General features: G+C 43.9%; 1 non-coding gene across 1 annotated transcript; it reads left to right on the forward strand.

The window, feature by feature from the left end:
- The first annotated feature begins 8,516 nt into the window (after positions 1–8,516).
- On the forward strand, positions 8,517–8,623 carry LOC120252032. Its single transcript, XR_005533585.1, has one exon. It is a non-coding gene; the product is annotated as a small nucleolar RNA R71 (small nucleolar RNA).
- The last annotated feature ends 734 nt before the right edge of the window (positions 8,624–9,357 follow it).

The following is a 9,357-nucleotide window of genomic DNA, read 5'->3' on the forward strand; positions in this document are numbered from 1 at the left end:
ATCAGAGGGGATTTAGCAACGCTTTTGGAGTGGTTCTAGGCTTTGACACCACATTTCTCTTTAAAGATAGTTATTGGGGGAGTTTTCATCAGCACTGATCCGGCAAGGTGTGTCCTAGGCCTGATAAGAGGACCTTTAGAAAGGACGAGGCTACTCCACAAGACCATCTACACGAATACCGAGCCGATTTTCTTATGGATTACGTGTTTTGACTTTTGATTCATTATTGATTGTATCTTTCTTCATGGAGATCTAAACCACCTAGTGGGTACTTGGACTTTTAAACACTAGGTTGCTATTGTTTCATTGAACTTTTATTATGTTTTCCATAATTGATGTGTTGAATTGAGTTCCAATCATGAATGCTTGTTTAATAATTTCTCTCTTAGAGTAACACTAGGGTTGAGAGTCTACATTGGTAATCTTTGTGAGTGAATGACACACCATGAGAGTCAGACAAAGCCAGATTGGAGAGGGCCGAGAGGCTGAGTCGAGAGGTAGCGGAGCGTCCCCTTTTCTGTCGACTCACCCTCTCAATCCTCTCCAATCTAACATTGTCTAACTCTCATGGTGTGTCACTCATCCACAAAGGCTACAAAGATGGACTCTCAACCCTAGTGTCACTCTAAGGGAGAAATCATTCAACAAGCATTCAAGATTGGAACTCAATTAAAGACATCAATTAAGGAAAACATAATAAAAGGTCAATGAAATAATAACATCCTAGGGTTTACAAGTCAAAGTACCCACAAGGCAGTTTAGCTCTTCATGGAGCAAGATATAATCAACAATGAAATTGAAAGTAAAAGCATGTAATCTATAATAAAACCAAATCAATATTAGTCTCGATGGTCTTGTGGAGTAGCCTCATCCTCTTCAAAAGGTCCCTGACAAGATCCCCTTGCTTATATCCCGCAAGTGCATGGGTTTGTCGAAGTAATAATCCCGGGTGAGCGGGGTCGAATCCACAGGGAGTAGGGAATAAAAATACTTAATTTGGTTCTTAGCTATGTGGAAGATCAATAGTGATTGGTGTGAAATTGATTCAATTCTCAATAATAAAAAAACAAGTGAGAGAGCAAGAATAAAGAAAAGGGTAAGGCAATCGATAAAGATGGGGGACTCGGATAATGCTTCACCTAGGATAACCGTTTCAAGTGCAAGAACTCTCTATTATACCTCCTAATCAATGCCATGGTGAGTCGTGGAAATCCTTACATACATAGTCCCAAATCTAAGGTCAACTATGACTAACTCTATACATGTCCCGGAGGAGAAATCGAACAATCTCAACACCTCACACTCGCATAGAGTTGCAATGAGCTCTAGGGATTCCAAGTGATAAATCTCTTCCTAAAAGTAGACCTAACCCTTTGGTCCAGGCGGAAGGTCCCTAGCAACAATTAAGCCCTAGAAACTAAGATCCTCTCAACGCTTCACTCAATTGCACACGCAACTAGGCCCCAGCGGAGGTTCATCGCTTAGACCACTCACTCTATTATGGCCGCAAAGAACTCGAGGAACGGAGGTAGAATCTATCACATCGGAGGGGAAAGGGGACGCTCCTGTACCTCTCGACTCAGCCTCTCAACCCTCTCCCACCTAGCTTTGTCTAACGCTCATGGTGTGTCACTCACTCACAAGGTTACCAACAAGAACTCTCAACCCTAGTGTCACTCTAGGGGAAATGTTCATACAATCAAGCATTCAAGGTTGGAACTCACAATAAACATCAATTTATTGAAAGCATAATAAAGAAGTTCAATGAAACGAATACATCCTAGGGTTCACAATCACCCAAGTACCCACTAGGGGTTTAGCTCTCCATGGAGCTAAGTACAATCAAAGAAATTGAATGTAAAAGCAATGAATCCATAAAGAAACCCCTCGATGGTCGTGTCAATGGTCTTGTGGAAAGTCCTCTACTCATCGTCCAAGGATTCCTTTGTCCGATATAGGATACGCCTCGATCGAAGCTCCCCTACCAACCTTCTACATAATGGAACCACGATGTCGGAGCCGTAGACCCTCTCCAAAACCTTGGTCAATACCCCTCGAAACCCTAGCTGAAACTCTCTCACAAGTTGGGGAAAAGATGGAGAAAAGAATACTAAAATCGGGGCTGAAATCAGCTTTAAATAGGGCTGGAATCGGGCGACTACATGGGTGTGTATGATGTCACACACCCCTGTGGAATTTCCACACGGACGTGGATAATTTCCACACGCCCATGTGGATTCTCTGTTTCTCTGATTTCTCGGCCGGGCTGCTACAATACTTGCTACAGTGTTTTGCTACAAAAACCTGCTACAGTACTCTACCGCATTGGGGTAATTCAAACGGGCACACGTTTACGTCGTGAATCACTTGCTTCTTCAATGATGTACATGTTGGTGAATCTCTTGTTCTAATATGCATAAATCAGAATGCTCGAGTGTGACTGCCTTTGCGCCGCTCCAAATGAATGTGCTCACTCGAATACGAGGAGGTTGGCACACACTCTAGCATCTCACACCTGACCTATGTCTTCGCGTTTGAACCTTAGCAAGATTTCCTCCAAAATAGATGCATTATGATCCACATTGGCCTATTTCCTTATACTCGGCCTCACAACCCTACCTGCATAAAAGTAACATAAAAACACAGATATTAATGTATAAACCTAAGAAAAGTAATGCTCAACATAATTAATGAACGCTTCACATTCATATCGCATAAGCACTTATCAAACTCCCCCACACTTAAGCTTTTGCTTGTTCTCAAGCAAACATTAAAACATTCTGTGCATCAATGAAGAAATTGTTGAAAGTGCTTGGCCTTAGGTTCACCAAAGTATACAAAGATAACATTCTACAAGTAAGGAAAATTTCAACACCAAATACGAAAAAAAAATCAATGCTTTAGCTAAAAACTTGAATAAAAAAGGATAACAAACCCGAATTTCGTGTAAGTGTGTGAACTCACTCAAAACAACCCAAAGTATACTCCTCAAAGTTCTAAGTGCAAGGGACTTATTTATCTACAAAAAATAACAAAATTTTAAAGATGGCAGTAGCTTCACACATCTTCTAAGGTAGCCTTTTTCCAAAGCGGCCGCTAAAGTGGCTTTCACACTTTCAAGGTGGTAGCTCTTTCTACCCGGGTGGTAGCTTTCACTCATCCTATGAGATAGCTCTTTCTCTCATTAGGACATAACTAGTATCCGACTTGTGAGAGTAGCTTCATTCTTCATAGGTGGTAGCTCTTTCCACCCAACAAATACAAATAAACAAAAGACTATTTTGTTCCTTCTTTTCATTTTTCCAATTTTTTTTTTTATTTTTTATTTTTTTAAAGAAGTAAACCTAACTAGTCCCTTTAACCTCAAACATGAGTTTCCAATAGAGTTAAGAATGAGTAGTTCACAAAGTGTAAATCGGGCAAACATTCCTAAAAAATTCAAACAAGAACTACAGCATGAAAAACATTCAATGTTAACAATTCTCCTAGACTTAAGAATACAAACATTGCAACTAAGGTGAACCGCCATTGGCTATGTGAGCATATATCAATCAAGAACAATAGAAAAGATGTGCGCATTATGAAACTCCCCCCCCACACTTAAGTTGTACATTGTCCTCAATGTACACATGCAAGCTCACTCAAAATATATCATTCAGAAAATAGATGTGGGAGAAGCAATCAAAACAATACTCCCCTGACTCCTAGTGTTGTGTCTGATGAAGCTAATTCATTGGGAGTAGTGTTCCAACGTGTTGTGAAGCTCGCACGGCCAAGTCTCAATTTCCAAGAAGACAAGACCATCTACACGCATACACGAGGGGGTTCAGTGAAGCTCAAGAAAAACAAAAATAACTTGAGTGTATAAAAGATGAAGCAATGAATACAACTCGATAATCCAAAATAACATAAACTCAGAAGGAAAATCCTTTCTGAATGAACAAGTCTAAAAATAAGAAAATAAGATAATGTAAAATGCATGAAAGTAAAAGAAAGGTCAAGTATCAAAGTCGTTCTCAAGCTCTGCTGCTGTTGCTGCTGAAGTGGAAGCATATAGTGGGTCCTCTGGTCTGCGGTCCAGGATGGAGGTGCTGGAGGCACTGATGATCCGGGTCTCAGGAGATCTCGAAGGAAATCGAATCGGGCCATAAGATCTGTGTAATGAGCCGACTGCAAAGCCCGAAGCTCCTCTATCTCAGTTCGAATCTCTCTAACATCGGTCTCCAGCGTCTCGATAGGATCATAGGCTCGAATACCCGGTGCTATAGAAGATGGCAGAGTCTGCTGGACAAACCCCGTAGTATCTCCTTCGCTTTTGGTGGTCTCAGCGGTAGCTGGAGTGAGAATATAAACCCCTGGCCCAAACCTCCGTACCAACCCCATCATCTTGATCGTATCGAACGTAAGAGCGGTGGGCACAACTGTCCTCTCAGCACCACGTAGAGCGTCGTCCAAACCCATTCCTAGAATGAGTCTGGTGATACAAGGGCCCGTAAATAGTAGACCCACTGTCGTCGAACGACCCTGGTACTGCAAAACATCTGCTAGAATGCACCCTAAGTGAAGTGGTACATTGCGAGCCATAGAGTATAAGAAAAGCAGATCCAGTCTGTTCAAATCGGTTGTGTTATCTGCTCGACCTGTCACAGACCTGCTGATGACTGCGTGTACATATCTGTAACTAAACCGGGACAAACTAGAAGCCTTCGATAATCCCGGTTCCTGTATACATGATATGGGGTGACTGACACTGAAAAATCTACTGGTAGTCTGCCATACTCCACGGTACCTCTATAAGCGACATCATAAAGGCCCGTCCTAATCGAAAACTCAGTGACGCTCATAGAGAATGGATGCCTGAATGCCCAAAACTGTATCGCCTCTGTAGTGTCAACTCTCCCATGTAGCAATCGAAACTCAAAGGACGCTAAAACCTTTAGCGTAAGTGTATGGTAAGCTGGTTCACTAATTGTCGGCAGCCTTCTCCAGCTTCCCACTGCCAGCATCTCATCAATCTCATTAATCACCTCATCACCCTACTGAATCTGTTGAAGCACTTGTACATCCGCAAAGCAAGTCTGACCAAACCCGAGTGCTGAAAGTCTCTCGAAGCGAGCCTGGTGCTCGGGGTTCGAGAATTCCATATGTATCAGCTCGGGTGAAGCAAGTCTGAGGCGCTTAACTTCGTTCTTCTTCGCTCGAGGTGCCATAGCTGGAGTGCAGAAGACGAAAACAGTAAAAATCTCAGAAGCAATATACTGCAGAATTCCACACGGGCCTGTGGATATTACCCACACCCGTGTGGCTCTGCAGAGCGTAAAACTCCCACACGGGTGCACAACAAATCTTAACAATTCAATTGTAAAACCACTTCTAAATGCTTACTACACATCCATCTTGCATGAAAACTCGCATTTAAAAGCATTCAACCCGTGAAAATCCATAATTGGCGAAGAAAAGGGGATAAAAGGATTACCGAAGAGATGAATATGAAAACGTCTGAAATTCGGTAAGATTAGCGAAGAAAATTCCTCCAAATAGCGACGAAGGGTCGAAAAGATAATCGGGAACCGTTTTCCGGCGACTGGAGATGAAGAATGAGACTGATCACAAGGTTTTTAAGCAGAAAATCACGTCTCTTGGAATTCTGTGTATCCCCACGGGCGTGTGGAAATTACCCACGCCCGTGCGCCTTACTTCGAGAGCGCCACAGGGGCGTATACACGTCCCTGTGCTTTCTCGGGAAAACGCTCCTTTGACTCTGACTGATCTCACACGGGCGTGCAAAAAATACCCACGCCCGTGCGCCAGACCCAGAGGGGCAGACGCACGCCCTTGTGGCTTCCCTGGTCATCTGAGAAAATATCAAGTTACCCACATGCCCGTGCGGAAATTTCCCACGAGCGTGGGCATTCACATGCCTCAACTCACAGGGGCAGCCGCATGCCCGTGTGTTTTCTCGGGATGGAGGGAGCAACATACAGAGTTTCGCACGGGCGTGCGGAAATTAGTCACGCCCGTGCGTGGTTCACAAGGTCACCCACAGGTTCGAGTCCACGCCCCTGTGTGTTCTCGGCAAAATCTGCCCAACTCTGCAGGAAGGCACACGCCCGTGTGGAAATTACCCACGGGCGTGCGCCAGTCGCATGGTCGTCCATAGGGGCAGCCACACGCCCATGTGCCCTCTCTGGAAGAGTTCACAGTACACACCCACGGGCGTGTAGAATTTCCACACACCCGTGTGTTTTCTCTGGATGACTTAGAAAAAACTGCAGGCTCTGCAGAACTAGTCTGAACATATTTACACACTCAGAGCCTGCCCTTTTGTGCAAGATATACCAGATAAAAACACAAAATAGAACTCAAATGACCAAACTTCGCCAATTCTCAACAAAACATACAATGAATTCTTTTAAAAACCCACAATAAAATCGCAGCACAAGCACTCAAAAATTGAAACACCAACACTTAACAATTTATTCATGCAAACAAACTAAACTAAAAGTATGAAAAAAAAAGTAAACACTTGGGTTGCCTCCCAAGAAGCGCTTGTTTAACGTCACTAAGCTTGACGTATCTTTCTTACCTCACGGTGGTTCATGAATGAAGGTTGCCCTCTTACCCATAACTTGAAAGCATGATGAGCAAAGTCTCTTGATGGTAGAGGGTGCACTATCGGGCTTCGGACCACCTAACAATGGTTCGTCCAACTTTCTTGGCTCATGTACGTCTCCAACAGTCTTGGGCATTTTCGGTGGCGTCTTCGAGCCCTCTTCATTTTCCAGAGCACCTTCTTCAAGATTCCCGGGGTAGATGTTTCCTCTCCAGTCGAACCAAGCATCATTACTTCTTCATTGTTCTCCTCTTGGTCGAACAAACCTTCATACGGATCTGGGTTGAACATTTCCGGTATATATTCATCAATAATCTCATCAGTAGTGTCTAGAAAATACAAAGTGTCATCAAAATCAAAAGAATGCCGCATGGCTTCAGCAAGGCGGTAAGTGAGCTTATCGTCTCCGACTCTCAACGTGAGCTCTCCACCGTCCATGTCAATCAATGCTTTGGAAGTCAGCAAGAACGGTCTCCCAAGTATCAAGGGTACATCTGCATTCTCATCAACATCTAGCACTACAAAGTCAACCGGAAAAATATACTTGTCCACCTTGACAAGCATGTCTTCAATGATGCCTCTCGGATGTCGTACCGTTTGGTCCGCCAATTGTAAAGTCATCCGAGTAGGCCTAGGCTCACCCAAGCCTAGCTTTTGGGAGAAAGTATATGGCATGACATTGATACTTGCCCCAGAATCCGCCAATGCCATTTCCTCACCTAAGTTGCCAATGTTACACGGAATAATGAAGCTTCCCGGGTCTTTCTTCTTGTTCGGCATGTTCTTTTGCAATACCGCCGAGCATGAAGCATCAAGCACCACTGAAGCACTCTCCTCCAATTTCCTCTTGTTGGTCAATAGGCTTTTCAGGAACTTCGCATACCTAGGCATTTGAGCCAAATCCTCAACAAAAGGAATGTTGATGTGGAGTTGCTTGAACAAACTCAGGAACTTCTTATACTGGTCATCCCCTTGGTCATTCTTTAATCTAGAGAGATAAAGGATTCTTGGCGTGAAAGATGGGGGTGCCACCTCTTTCTCTTTGTTTGCTCCCTTCTTAACCTCTATGACCTCGGGTGCGTGTTCTTTCGGCTTCTCACTCGGAAGCCGCCCTTCAACCTCACGACCGCTTCTCAAAGTGATCGCTTTCACATGTTCTCTCGGGTTGGTTTCCGTATTCCTTGGTAAACTTCCATGTGGCCTTTCGGAAAGAGATTTCGCAATTTGCCCCACTTGATTTTCAAGGTTATGCAAGGAGGCGGTGTGATTGCGAAGTGTAGCCTCGACTGATTCAAACCTTGTATTTGCCGATTGAACAAATCTAGCCAAGTACTTCTCCAAATCCGTCATTCGGGTTTCCAAGCCTGAAATTCTGTTTTCCACTTGAGGGGCTTGTTGTTGTTGTTGGAACCCCGATGGCCCCATGGTCTTCTGTGGTCCTTGATTACTCCATGAAAAGTTGGGATGATTCTTCGAACCTGAATTGTAGGTGTTGTTGTATGGATTCCCTTGAGGTCTCATTCCATTACCTACAAAGTCCACATTCTCAACCGAAGAAACATCACCTATGATGATTGGGCAATCGGAAGGAGCATGTCCTCCACCACAACTGGTACAATTTGTCACGGCTGCAACTCTATTCGAAGCTATAAGATCTAGCTTCTTACTCAAACTCTCCACTTGGGCCGCCAATGAAGTTATCGCATCAATTTCATGGAGACCGGCCACCTTTTTCTTTTCCCTAGCATTCCATTGGTAGCTATTTAACCCCATTTCTTCAATCAATTGACGTGCTTCGTCGGGGGTTTTGCTACATAAGGTACCTCCTGCCGCCGCATCCAAGAGTTGCCTTGTACTCGGGTTCAAACCATTGTAGAAGGTTTGAACAATCATCCACTCCGGGAATCCGTGTTGCGGACACTTGCGCAGGAGTTCCTTGAACCTTTCCCATGTCTCAAATAGAGACTCCAATTCCAACTGCATAAAGGATGAGATCTCATTCCTAAGCTTTGCTGATTTTCCGGGATGGAAATAACGGGCTAGAAAAGCTTCTACCATCTCCTCCCATGTAGTGATTGATGCCCTAGTTAATGAGTGTAGCCACTGCTTTGCTTTGCCCTTTAAGGAAAATGGGAAGGCTCTCAGTTTGATGGCATCATCCGTCACACCATTTATCTTCAGCATGTCATGCACCTCGAGGAAGCTCTCTATGTGACTGTTTGGATCTTCATCGACCAAATCGTTGAATTGTGCAGACTACTGCATCATATGGATGAATGCCGGCTTTAGCTAGAAAATCTGAGCTGTGATTGGGGGACGCACAATACTCGATTGTGTCCCCAACACTGAAGGTCTAGCATAATCGGATAATGTCCGTTGTTGCTCATTTTGTTCTGCCATGTTATCAGATCCTTCTACTTCCAAATCAGCTGGATTAGGCTGTTCTTGTACAGGTTCTTTCCATTTCCTTCGAAGTGTACGTTCAAGATCAGGGTCTCTTTCAATCAATATTGATGGATTCCCTCGGGTCATAACCTAGAGCTGCACCAAAAGTAAAGAAAAAGAAAATCAGAACGATGATAGAATAAGAAGATATGAAATAGAATGTATAGTGAAATAGCTAAGAAAACAAAATGAAATGTATCTCTAAACGCCTAGCTCCCCGGCAACGGCGCCAAAAACTTGACAAGTACCCCTTGCTTATATCCCGCAAGTGCACGGGTTTGTCGAAGTAATAATCCCTG

This window comes from Dioscorea cayenensis, chromosome 20 (assembly GCF_009730915.1).
Source record: "Dioscorea cayenensis subsp. rotundata cultivar TDr96_F1 chromosome 20, TDr96_F1_v2_PseudoChromosome.rev07_lg8_w22 25.fasta, whole genome shotgun sequence".
NCBI lineage: Eukaryota > Viridiplantae > Streptophyta > Magnoliopsida > Dioscoreales > Dioscoreaceae > Dioscorea > Dioscorea cayenensis.